The sequence below is a fragment of the Ceratotherium simum genome, chromosome 15 (assembly GCF_057802395.1).
Source record: "Ceratotherium simum simum isolate JZ-2026a chromosome 15, ASM5780239v1, whole genome shotgun sequence".
Lineage (NCBI taxonomy): Eukaryota > Metazoa > Chordata > Mammalia > Perissodactyla > Rhinocerotidae > Ceratotherium > Ceratotherium simum.
This window is the reverse complement of record NC_141914.1, coordinates 38,352,183-38,365,073: the sequence shown is the minus strand read 5'-3', so window position 1 is coordinate 38,365,073 and position 12,891 is coordinate 38,352,183.

Below are 12,891 nucleotides of genomic sequence, written 5' to 3'. Positions count from 1 at the left end.
TTTTAAGCCACGAAGTTTGTGGTAATTTGTTACAGCAACAATAGAAAACGAATATACCCAGCAATTCCTCTTCTATTTACCCAAGAGAAATGAAACAATAAAATCTACGAGAATACTTGTACATGAATGTTTGTAGTAGTTTTATTCACAATAGTAAAAACCCAGCAATAATCCAAATGTCCATCAACAGGAGAATGAATAGGCAAATCATGGCATGTTCATACACTGGAATACTATTAAACAGTTAAAAAAGAATGAACTATTGATATACGCAGCAACCTACATGAATCTCAAAAGCATTATGTTTATTGAGTGAAAGAAACAAGACATAAATGAGTACATAATGTATGATTCCTTTTATATGGTGTTCAAGAAGGGGAAAAACTAATTTGTGGTGATGGAAATTGGAATGGTTGCCTGAGGGGGTTAGGCACAGGGGGTTTTCTGTGGTGAGGGACACAGTCTACATTTTGATTAATGGGTTGGTTAGATAGGAATAAAAATTCATCCAAACATTTTATGTTATAAGCTTGAGATCTTTTTTCCTGTACTCAAGTTTTCCTTAATTAAAAAAGAAAGGAAGAGGGGCTGACCCGCTGGTGTAGTGGTTAAGTTCGTGCACTCAGCTTCGGTGGCCCAGGGTTCTCAGGTTCAGATCCTGGGTGCAGACATACACACCGCTCATCAAACCATGCTGTAGCAGCATCCCACATACAAAATAGAGGAAGATTGGCGCAGATGTTGGCTCAGGGACCATCTTCCTCAAGCAAAAAGAGGAAGATTGGCAACAGATGTTAGCTCAGGGCCAATCTTTCTCACCAAAAAAAAAGGGGGGGGGAAATATTGGGGGGACATATCACAATCTGTGGCATATCATTTATATGCCCCATATTTTTTCACTTAACATAAAAAAACTCTCCTTTGTGCAGTAGTTAATGTTTGCTGCTATAATTGATGAATCCCCAAATCCCACTGTCTTTGGGCTCCAAAAATGGAGCCCAAAATGGATGCTCATGATTTGTAGTCAGTTCTTCTTCAAGTAGTGATTTAAATATGTATTGTGGCCTCCACCGTTTCCATAGCCTGGCTTCCAAAGTCTTTACACTTGTCTGCATCAAGCCAGCCGCAGAGATTGTGCATGGGAGTGAAACCAAGCACGAAGAAGTTAAGAAATCTTCCTTGGGCTAGAAGAGAGCAAAAACTTGGAGCTAAGCTTTGCTAACTGCAGCTGTGCATATTCAGCATAATCAACTGTTATTCAAAACTAACCAGGTCTTTCTGTCCCTCCTTAGTATACGAGTGAGCTGTCTGTCCCAGGAAATCAAGGTCTAGATATGAAGATTCAGCCTCACAAGGTCAAATGCAGGTTGAAGATGAAAACTAACCAGAGAAGTCCAGACAGTCAAGGGAAAAGAAATTCAGTCTTCAAGGCCAAATGCAAGCTGGTGGGAAGATGCCAACCAGCGTGGCCACATGCTCCCCTTCCCCTACCTAAAACGCCAGATAAAAACCACTACCTTTTTCTCTTCGAGGAGGTGGATCTGAGTTCTAACTCCCGTCTGGCTGCCTTTCAATAATAGTAAACCTCTTTCCTTGCCACAAGGCTAGTGTTTTAGTTTTTTTCTTTATTGGCCCTATTATGTGGTGGGGTAAATGAACCTGTGTTTGGGTTTGGTGACAGGAGGGTTCTACAGGCCAGGCCTGGTAGGGCACCCATTGCTTCTGCTCTCATTCTGTTGGCTTGAATTTCACTTGGCTACATCTAACTGAAAGGGAGGCTGATAATTGTAGTCTAGCCAGGAGCCCTAGAAGAAGATGAAAAGGATTTGATAATAAGTTAGTAGTCTCTGTCACACAGTGCTATTAAAATCTCATATTAGCTAACAAGTGTTAAATATTTACTATTCACTAGCAACTGTTCTAGAGCTTTATGTTAATCTTCAACAACTCTTTGAGGTACATACTATTTAATCTCTATTTTATAAGTGAGGAAACAAAGATAGAGAGAAATTAAGTGAGTTGTCCAAGTCATACAGCTCGTAAGAGGTGGAGCCTGGGTTTGAACTCGGGCAGCCTAAGACCAGAGCAGGTGGCCATAACCATTACTCTCTGCTGCATCCATCTAGAGATTGCATAATATTCCAAATCTTTGGATGAGACAAATTTTATTTAACCATTTTCATATAGTGAGAGATTTAGATCATATATCAATTGAGGCTCCATAAATAATGCATAGCTGAACATCTTAAAGTTTTTTCCCCCTGCATAATGGATTGATTCCTTAGGATTAAATCTTTTTTATTTTTAAAATTTGCTAAATTAGGCAGACAAGACTCTGCTTCCTCTCTGAATTATGCACTGCATACAAATGACCTCATTATTGACAAGACATTCATCACTGGATATTAAATGCTTTGGTTCAGCTCTCTCCGTTTGCAATTATTCTCTACAAAATATTAATCTACTTTTGTTGATATTTGGCCCTGAAGATACTTGAGCAGACAGAGTTCCTCACTTTATACAACAGAGTCACGAATTTTTCATTGGAAAAGATCTCACAGCTTATCTGGTCCAATTCCTTAGCTGATGGAGAAAGACAGTTCTAAAAATGGCGGGACAAAAATAGAAGTTTTATAAATTGAATTGCATTTTTTACTTACTAATGGAGCTTGCTCTCAAAGAGAGTCTATGAGAAAAGCTTCAGTAAGTGAAAATTTAGCTTGTGAACAATTAGTGGCCGTTAAAGTCAAGATGCAAAAAAGGGACAAACCTGTGAGCTGATAAATTGGACCTCGGCTTTGGAAGTGACTGGGCTGTTACAAAATAGTAGTTAACATTCACTGAGTGCTTACTGTACACAGACACCTCATGTAGGTCGTTGCATTTAATCCTTGCAGCAAACCTATGGGGCATGTATTATTAATGTCGCAGTCGTACAAATGAGGAACCTGGGGCTGGGCGAGGTTAAATACAACATCACTTTTAAAAGCAGAAAATCACCTCCAACAAAACTCATGAAACCCCATTAACATCCTTTGTATCTTTTTAGATTCTTCGTTTGCCAGGGTTGGGGGTGGAGTGGGGATTCCACTCAGGTAGATAATTCTGAAATCCTAAAATTCTCTTAGTTTCTCAGGTAAAACAATGGAATAGGATAGAAAGTTAACTAGTATGGTGAAATCTAACCTTTCTTGAAAGCCCAGTGCGGGGGATGGGCTTCATAATGTTGATTGATTGATTGACTGATGACCTTTCAAGAAGGGACGACCCATGGGGAAGTCTACTGTGGAGTTTCTATTCTCTGTCGCTTGCTCTCCCACCAGGTGACTGGGGATCCCTCCCTCCTGCTTTCTCTTCCTTCACCTTCTCCCACAGCCTCCTCCCAGCCTCTCCTGGGCTCAGCCTTCCCTGCCTATCTCGGTCCTTCCTTGTCATTCAAGCCACAAACACATGGAACCTTCTTGAACTTCTCAGAAGGGAGAGAATGGCTTCCAACAGGCTCCATCTGTTTAAATGAGAAGTTCCTTCCAGGATCCCAACCCTTATCCTAAGGCTCCCTTTCCTCGTGTGGAACAGACGTGTGTCACGGGGGTTGTCTATTCCCCTGACGATGGTCCTTCAGTCTCAGGTACCACAGGAGGCTGAGCTCCCGCTCCGAGGGGGGTCAATGGGGGAGGCAGATTCCAGGATAAGGATGGGTGGGTTCTTTCTGGTCCTCCTGTGGGCGCTGCATGGAGCTGAAGACAGCCAGATAGTGGATGAGAACTTGGCGTAAGGATAAGGTCCTACATTTGGGGCCCCATGGTCTCTGGTGTCCCCACCTAGATTGTGGCAGCCTTCTCTGGGGCAGGGGAGAAGATTCCAGGGAAGACAGTGTCAGAGTGATTGTGCAGTGGGGTGGGGGCTGTGTGGAAAGGGGCCTTGCTTCCGGCCAATTGAGCCAAAGCCCGTGCAGCCCAGCCAAGGCCACTGGGACATTAGCTCTTGGGGCCGGCACTGGCTGAGGTGCTGGGAGGCCCACAGGAGGTATCACATGGGCTGCTTTCCTCAGGGAGCTCATAGACGCATATGTGCGGGCTTGCTAACGCACACCATATTCTCACACATAAGGCATAAATGACATGAAGACACCCAAGCACCGTAAAGAATTGGCTGACTCAAGTGCCACCGTGACTCAATGAGCTTGGCTGGTACTTGTGGATGGAAGATGGTGGGCACGTGTGGGCGGATTTCTGGGGTGGCCTTGGAGTAGTGGTTCAGGCGAACTAGTTACGGGACCTGGATTCAGTCCGTGGTAATGTGACTGTCTTGTTGGGTGACCTTAGCCAAAATGCTTAACCACAGTTTCCATATCTGAAAAGTGGGTGTTTTCTTGTTTTGTTTTATTTTTGGTAATTAAAAGAGAAGATATGTGTGAAAGAACCTGGCATGCAGTAAGCACTCCAGAACGTTAGATGAGCCTGAATCTGGCACATTCTAGGAGGCCTCCTGGTTTGTCCAGTGAACTGCCTGGCTCTGCAGAGCTCCTGTCAGGAATATTTCAGTTACCACACCAGGAACTGGTGACCCAGCTGCCTCCCGGGAACAGAAATGGTTACTGGGGACAAGGGAGGGAGGGCCATTTATTTTTCAAACTGTGTCCATATACATTTATTTCTTGTTTCAAAAAATAAGTAAAATTTAAAGTTTTCAAAAAGAACATTCTATATCGTATTAGTGTTTTACGGTTATCAAAGCATCCATATAGAGATGGTTTTAATTCAGACTTCAAAACAATCTTGAGAAGTAAGTAATATCTTCATTTTATAGATGAAGAAATAGAGGATCAGAGAGGTCAACTGACTTAAGAGCCCATAGCTGGTTAAAGAGGCAGAGTCGACCCCTGAGCACAGGGCCCTGTAAGCCACATGGCTTCTAGTGTGACAATTAAGAGCCTGAGACTGCATCCCAGGACTTCCATGGCTTGATCTGTGTTCCTCTGTGAGTCCTGGGGTGGGGAGGGGAGGGCTCTCTGTGCCTCAGTTTCCCTCTGTGTCAACTGCCCTGATGCTTCATGAAGAAAGACGTGGGATAAACTAGCTTCCACCACATTTCAGTCATGTAAGCCCCTCCTCTGTGCTGGCGAGGGAGAGCCCAGAGGTGAACCGATCAGCTCTGCTTGTCCGTTATGGGAGGATGGGGTCTTTGACCTGCCACCTGCAGCAGTATCACCTGGGAGCCTTCTGTGCCCCCTGAGGGCCCCACGCTTAGCCTGGAGTGGGCTGGGCCTGGCATCATTTAGATGCCATTGTGCAGCCAGGGTTGAAGGCCACTGGGTTGGAGGATTGTAGTTGGGCTGCTGGGCAGCACTGGGGCCCACCTGAAGTGAGGGTCGACAACTCCACCTTTGCCTGCATATGGTGGTGTGCTGTGAACGTTAACAAGGGGCTCTGGTGGGGGGAGCCTGGTGGGCTCTGGTTCCAGCACACCACTGGCTGCACTAGTGTAGGTCCTCATCAAAGCTCGAAAAATGATGACTAAGCTCACCTCATTCCCCCTCCTTAGATGGAAACTGAGTCACAGAGAAAGCCTGAGGCTCTTGCTTAGGACCACAAACGCAACTGAGGAGAGACTGAGACTGAATCCAAGTCATTCAGCTTGGAAGGTCCTGGGTTCAGGTCCAGCCTCTGGTCAGCTGTATGACCTTAAAGAAGTCAACTAAGATCTCTGCGCCTTTTGATGAGATAAGGATGATAACACCCATTTCTCAAGATTGTTTTGAGGCTTGGTTTGACTATAAAAATCTACCTGGGGGTACTTTGAAAATCTTAGAACCCTAATACAACATAAGGTATTCTTAAAGAAAAAAAGAAAAAAGAAAGGAAGGAAGGAAACACCTGTCCCTCCACGCCCTCAATTTAGTACTAGTCAAGCTCATTAACTTACTCTTGGACTTGCAAAGAGACTTCTTCACTTGGCTTGTCCTGGGTTGAGGTTGATTCGCTCTCCCTCTCTCCCTGGTTCCTGGAGTTTCCATACCTCCACTCTCTGTAACTAGGAAAAAAGAAACACTCAGTCTGCCCCCATTGGCGTTTCTCCACTTTGGTGGGTCATTTGACCCCAAAGGATATAACTGTTCAACCAGGGTTAACTGCCACCTGGGTTATGAACCTCTCTGATTCTTATGATTTCCTCTCTGATTCCTCTTATGAGCCTCTGTGATTTCACTGGCATCCTAGAAGGTTGGAGTTCAGGGGAGTACCTAGACGTATAACCTAGATGGAGCTTAGAAAGGGGAATCAAGCTGTCAGGTCCATCTGTAACCTCCATCTCTGCACTGTGGCTGTTGTGCCCATCGTGCCGGCACTGGGGTGCCCAATGACCAAGGCCAGCTGATGTCAGTTGGCTAGGTCATTTTATCTACTTCGTTGTTCATGCCTCTTCCGTAGTAGTTGCTCTCTGGTGGGTGTTAACATGTGATACAGAGATCTTCACACTTTGGCCCACTCTTGGATGTCCACTCACATCCTCTGCCCCAGTACTCCTGGTCCTCATCTTCCAGTCTTTTTCTTTCCAGGCCCCTGACCATTCAGCCATGCCATTAGCCACTGCCCATGCATTGTACACATTTTAACTTCAGGACACTTCTCTTTCTACACAAAGAGGACAATGAGATGCACCATCTGAAACTCTGCCTATTTACTGGAGGGTTTTCTTCCTGTTTTCTCAAGGCCACCTCTGAACGAGGCTGCAGTGCAGCTACCATCATTTGCAGTTTGCACATTCATAGGTAGCAGACCCATCTGTAACCCAAACTCAGGCTTTCTCCTCCTCCTTCAGCTGATTGGACAGGAAGGCAGACGGCCATGGGCATGAGCTGAGGGAGAGGCACTGGGACAATAGTGGAGGGGACAACTGTGCCTTCTGGTCCTGCTCATGCTCAGTCCTGGCTGTACCATCTCCATCTTGCAGTGGACTGATGCTGGGCCTGCCAGACCTTACAACTTGGAAGGTCTGACAAGACCCAGCTCACGATGGGCAGTTCTGGCTGCACAGTCACTTTGTGCCCCCAAGGAAGTTTGTTTTGTCTTGTTGGCTGGTGCATAGTTCTCTGCTGAAGATGGCATGACCTTGCTGGAGAACCCGGAGGTCTCACTGTGAGTCTCCTGTGGGAGATTGCCCCCAACCCCACAAGGCAACTTTTCCCACTACTGAAACTTCAGCACCATCATGTTGGCTGGGTCCTATGGCTCCGGTGACAGAGCTGCTTGCCTCCCAGGTGACACAGGGCCACTTGCAGACATTAGAGTGGTGCAGCCTGAGTGGGGGCTTCCTCTTCCTTCTCAGGTGAAGCTCTGCAAACTAAATGTGTTAAGTTCTTAGAAAGAGAGACAGAGACAGAGAAAGAAAATGAAGTTGCTCTTTGCCAGCCTGTCTTCTGTTATTTTGGATCTTTTTATGTACATATCTCCCAACTGACTGTGAGTTCCTTTGGGGCAGAATTAGAATCACAGCTCCTCTGCCTACATAGCTCTGTGATCCTGGGCAAGCCACCTCTGAGCCTCGGTGTCCCCTTCTGTAAAATGGGGATAATGTTGGAGCCCATGGCACAGTGGTGCTGTGAGCATTGATAGAGAGAAGGCACACACAGGCCCCTGGCACTGTGTCTGCCCATAGCACTCCTTAAAGGCTGGCTACCAAAAACAGTAGGGAGATTTCTCAAAAAATTAAAAATGGAAATACCATATGATCCAGCTATCCCACTACTGGGTATGAAATCAACAATCCAAAGAGATTCATGCACCCCTATATTCATTGCAGCATTAGTCACAATAGCCAAGACATGGAAGCAACCCAAGTGTCCATCGGCTGATGAATGGATAAAGATGTGGTATATATACAATGGAATACTACTCAGCCATAAAAAAAGACAAAATTCTCCCCTTTGCAACAACATGGATGGACCTTGAGGGTATAATGTTAAGTGAAATAAGCCAGACCAAGAAAGACAAATACTGCATGGTTTCACTCATATGTGGAAGATAAACTAACACAGAGACAGAAGGAATAGATTAGTGGTTACCAGAGGGTAACCAGTGGTTACCAGAGGGGAAGGGGGTTGGGGGGTGGGCGAAAGGGGTAAAGGGGCACATGTATATGGTGACGGATAAAAATTAGACTACTGGTTGTGAGCACGATGCAGTATATACAGAAATTGATATATAATAATGTACACCTGAAATTACACAGTTATAAACCATTATGATCTCAATAAAATAATTTAAAAAAAGAAAAAGGCTGGCTATCATTCTTATCCCCTGTGACCCTCTGACAAAAGATCCCCTACCCCAACCCCAGCACTCAGTAAGTCTGTGCTGATGTGTAAGTGGGTGTCGATGAGTTCATGTAACCCTTGAGTCACATGTGGTTAACATGTGTGCATTTAATAGGCTCCCTTACAGTGACGCTAATGATGTGTGGATTGTCTGGGGGCTGTGAGGGTTGTTTTCTCAAGTTGTAAACTCACCACTGCTGTGCTCCACCTTCTCCTCGGGGTCTCTAGCCTAGCTCCTCTGCAGGGGCTCTGCCCACAGCCGCTTCCTCACAGGCGCCCAAAGCCCAGGACTGCAGGGTGTGTCTATGTGGTTTGTGGGGTGTGTGCATATGTGTATGCGTGCTGTTTGTGTGTATGATGTGTGTATGTATGTGTGTCATTTATGTGTTGTGTGTATGTGTGTGTCCTATAGTTACATCCCCAGAAGCAGGAAAAAGTCACAGACTGACCCTGCCTGGGTGCCACCTCTTCACCTACCTCCTCATGGGCTCCCCACTCACCTCCCACCTCGTGGGCTCTGACCCCCAACCCTGCTCCCCCAACTTGACTGTGGGCGGTACCTGTGCCCTGTATCTCAGCATTTAACCCAAGGCTTTGGGTAAACAGGTGCTCAATACAATAGTACTTTGCTAATTGAATGTGAAAAAGCAGTCCTGAGATGGTCTTTTCCGGGCGGTGCTGCGCTGCCCTCTAGTGGATTTTCTCTGAACTTCTCAAGGTTTGTGGTTACGCTAGTCCTTGGACGGTAAAGCTCAGAAGACTGTCCTGGGAATCCTGGCTGGCTTGGCCTCCCCTTGCAGTTACGCTCCTGTCTTGTAGAGAAAGTGGCTCAGTAGGAGCTGAGGCTGTGTGGGGGCGAGGTTGGGGTCAGGCTGGGGAGAAGGTTGATGTCACCAGACCAGATCTGAGCCTTGGTGGCACAGAAAGGCAGGGTAGCAGGGGAAAGTCAGACCTCTCACTTTCTCCCCATCCCTCTCTTCCCTTCTTTTCTTCTCAGGCAGAAACGACTCAACAGATGTCCTGATTCTGTCTACTGAAAAAAAAAAAAGATTCCTGGGCCAGCCTGCTGGCGTAGCAGTTAAGTTCGAGCACTCCACTTTGGCAGCCTGGGGTTTGCAGGTTTGGATCCCTGGTGCGGACTGACACACCGCTTGTCAAGCCATGCTCTGGTGGCATCCCATATAAAGTGGAGGAAGATGGGCACAGATGTTAGCCCAGGGCCGATCTTCCTCAGCAAAAAGAGGAGGATTGGCAGCAGATGTTAGCTCAGGGCTAATCTTCCTCACCAAAAAAAAAAAAAAAAAAAAGAAAAAGAAATTCCTAAAACAAGATGACACATAAAGGTCAAAATTCTTTTCTATCAGGCTAATGCTTGCACAGTCACATCTAATCCATCAGCAAGTCTTGTTGGGTGTGGATGCAAAACACATTCCAAATCCATCCTCACCGCCAGACCGGTGCCCAAGCCATCCTCAGCTCCCATTTGAATTATCCCAATAGCCTCCCAGCCCACCCCCCGTGTTCTACTCTTACTCCACTACAATCCAGACTCCATACAGTACCAGAAAGTTCTTTGAAAATCATAAGTCAGATCATATTGCCACCCCCCCGTTTGCTTCATTTGTCCCTCATTTCACTTAAAATAAAATCCAGACTTCTTCGTGTGGCCTATAAGACCCTATGTGTGGAATGAAAGAATGATGGCATTCCAGACGGCAGAACCAGGACCAAATGATAGGAGTTTCAGAGCGTGAACTTCGACCCAAGGCAGGGAGGGATTTTCTAAGAGTCAAAGCTGTCCAGGCTGTCTGCCCAAGGAGGGGTATGGTCTCCCATGGAGCGTGCAGAGCTGCTGCTGAGAGGATTTCTGCTCGGGGTTGGCTGGAGGCTGGAGTAGGTGAACTCCTCTTTGCCTTCCTGCACCCGAATTCTGTGTTTCTAGGAATAAGAAATGTGAGGAAGAAATTCCCACTTTATTGGTAGTGGCGAGGTAAACAAATAGAATCTGGACATAGGCAGTAGCTCTTTAGGAAGTGTCAGCCTCTGCTCCTTCTGGAACACATCTTACAGCGAGGAGCTTAGTACTCGATGGGCAGCATTTTCGGTTGGTGGACACTTCAAATGTCACCCAGGCCATGTCTGTGTGTCTCCTGAAACCTCCTCTTCTTGGTCTCAGGTCTTCCTTCTTGCAGAGTTCTGAGCGCTCCTTTAAAAGCGTGCCGGAGATTGGGCTGCATGTTGAGGTCCTAAAGAAGGAAGGTGCAAACTCTGCTGTCAAGTTCATGGACTAGGTGGGCAGGGCTTGGACTGGTGGGGTAAGTGTGGGGGCAGAGTGTGCAGGAACTGCAGTGTGTGAGACCTCAACTCTGGCTGGGCATCAGCATCACCCAGGGAGCCATGTGGTTGTGGTAACCCAAGATTGCAAGGGGGGCCCAGGCTTTGGTGGTTTTTAAAGATCCCCAGGTGGTTCCAAGGTGACTAAGTTTGTGGACCCCCGGCGTAGCTGGGAAGAGTTTCATCTTTGAGACACCTGGATTAGCATCCCAGTTTTACCGCTTGACAGCTGTGTGACTCTGGCATCTCCCTCTCCAGTCCTGTGAATGAGCAGGAGGAGGACCAGGAAGGAGGGAGGGAGAGAGAGGGAGACAAGGAGAGATTTCTTGAGCCAGAGGACACCAGGGCAGAGGCGGGGTGTTTTTGCAAATGGGCACATTACACAGACCCAGCTGCACCCCAGGCAACGGGTACAGTCGCGGGCACCTGCTCAGCCCAGTTTCCATTTCTGGAACACCTGCTATCAGGGTTTATTGCAAAAGGAGCCAAGACGGCACCTTTATGTATGTAGGGAACACAATAAATCCTTATAAAACATTATGAAAGAATTTTCACAGCCACACTATGAGGTGCGTACTACGAGTCCCCCACTCCAGAGAAGGAAATGGGTGCACTGAGAGGTTAAGTCATGTGTCTAAGGCACCTGAAGGTAAGTACTGGACTGGAATTAGAATGCAGACCTGTCTCAGGCAAAAGACTAGAGTGAGTCTTGTTTACCCACCAACCAGCTTAAGAAATAAAGTATTACAGACCCAGTTGAAGCCTCTGTATTCCCCTCCTGATCCCCTTCCCTCTTTCCCCTCCCACCACTGTCCTGAATTTGGTGTCTATCATTCTCATGCATCTTTATATACCTTTACCATATATGCAAGAATTCATAAACAGTACATAGTATCCTAGCGCATGTTTAGACCCAGAGCGTCAGAGTCAAGAAATCCTCCTGCAACTTGCTGTTTTCTCTTAAAATTGTTTTTGACATTTATCCATGTTGATACATATATCTCTAAGTTATGTATTATCATCACTGTTTATTTTTTATTTATTTGCTTATTTATTTTTTGTTGAGATATAATTGACATATAACATTGTATTAGTTTTATGTGTAGAACATAATGATTTGATATGTGTATATTTTGTGAAATGATCACCACAATAAGTTTAGTTAACATCCATCACCACACATAGCTGCAATTTTTTTTCTCGTGATGAGAACTTTTAAGATCTACTCTCTTAGCAACTTTCAAATATACAACACTGTATTGTTAGCTATAGTCACCATGCTGTACAGTACATCCCCAGGACTTATTTATCTTATAACTGGAAGTTTGTATCTTTGACTCCCTTCACCCATTTCGCTCCCCCCACCTATGGCAACCACTAATATGTTTTCTGTATCTATGAGTTTGGTTTTTTTTAGACTCCACATATAAGTGAGATCATACAGTATTTGTCTTTTTTTATCTGACTTATTTCACTTAGCATAATGTCCTCAGAGCCCTTCCATGTTGTCATAAATGGCAGGATTTCCTTCTTTTTATGGCTGAATAATATTCTTGTGTATATATACACCACATCCACTTTATCTATTCATCCATCAATGGACATTTATGTTGTTTCCATGTCTTGGCAATTGTAAATAAAGCTTCCATGAACATAGGGATGCAGCTATCTTTTCAAGATAGTGATTCTGTTTCCTTTGGATAGATACCCAGAAGTGGAATTGCTGGATCATATGGCAGACCTTTTTTTAGCTTTTTTAGGATCCTCCATACCGTTTTCCATAGTGGCTGCACCAACTTACATTACCACCAACAGTACACAAGGGTTCCCTTTTCTCCACATCCTTGCCAACATTTGTTACTTCTTGTATTTTTGATAATAGCCATTTTAACAGGCGAGAGATGATATCTCATTGCGGTTCTGATTTGTATTACCCTGATGATTAGTGATGTTGAACACCTTTTCATACACCTGTTGTCCATCTGTATGTCTTCTTTGGAAAAATATCTATTCAGATCCTCTGCCCATTTTTTAATTGGGTTATTTGTTTTTGTCATCACTTTTTAAAATCCACGACTGTTGATGGACCTTTATGTTGCTCTCAATTTTTTACTATTATAGACAATGCTGCTACAAACATTTTTGTTCAGGTATCCTGCACACACATGAGAGTTTCACATGGGTGTATACCCAGGAGGGGAATTACTGGGCTGAGGGCATTTTGCTCTTCAAGTTCACTGCAC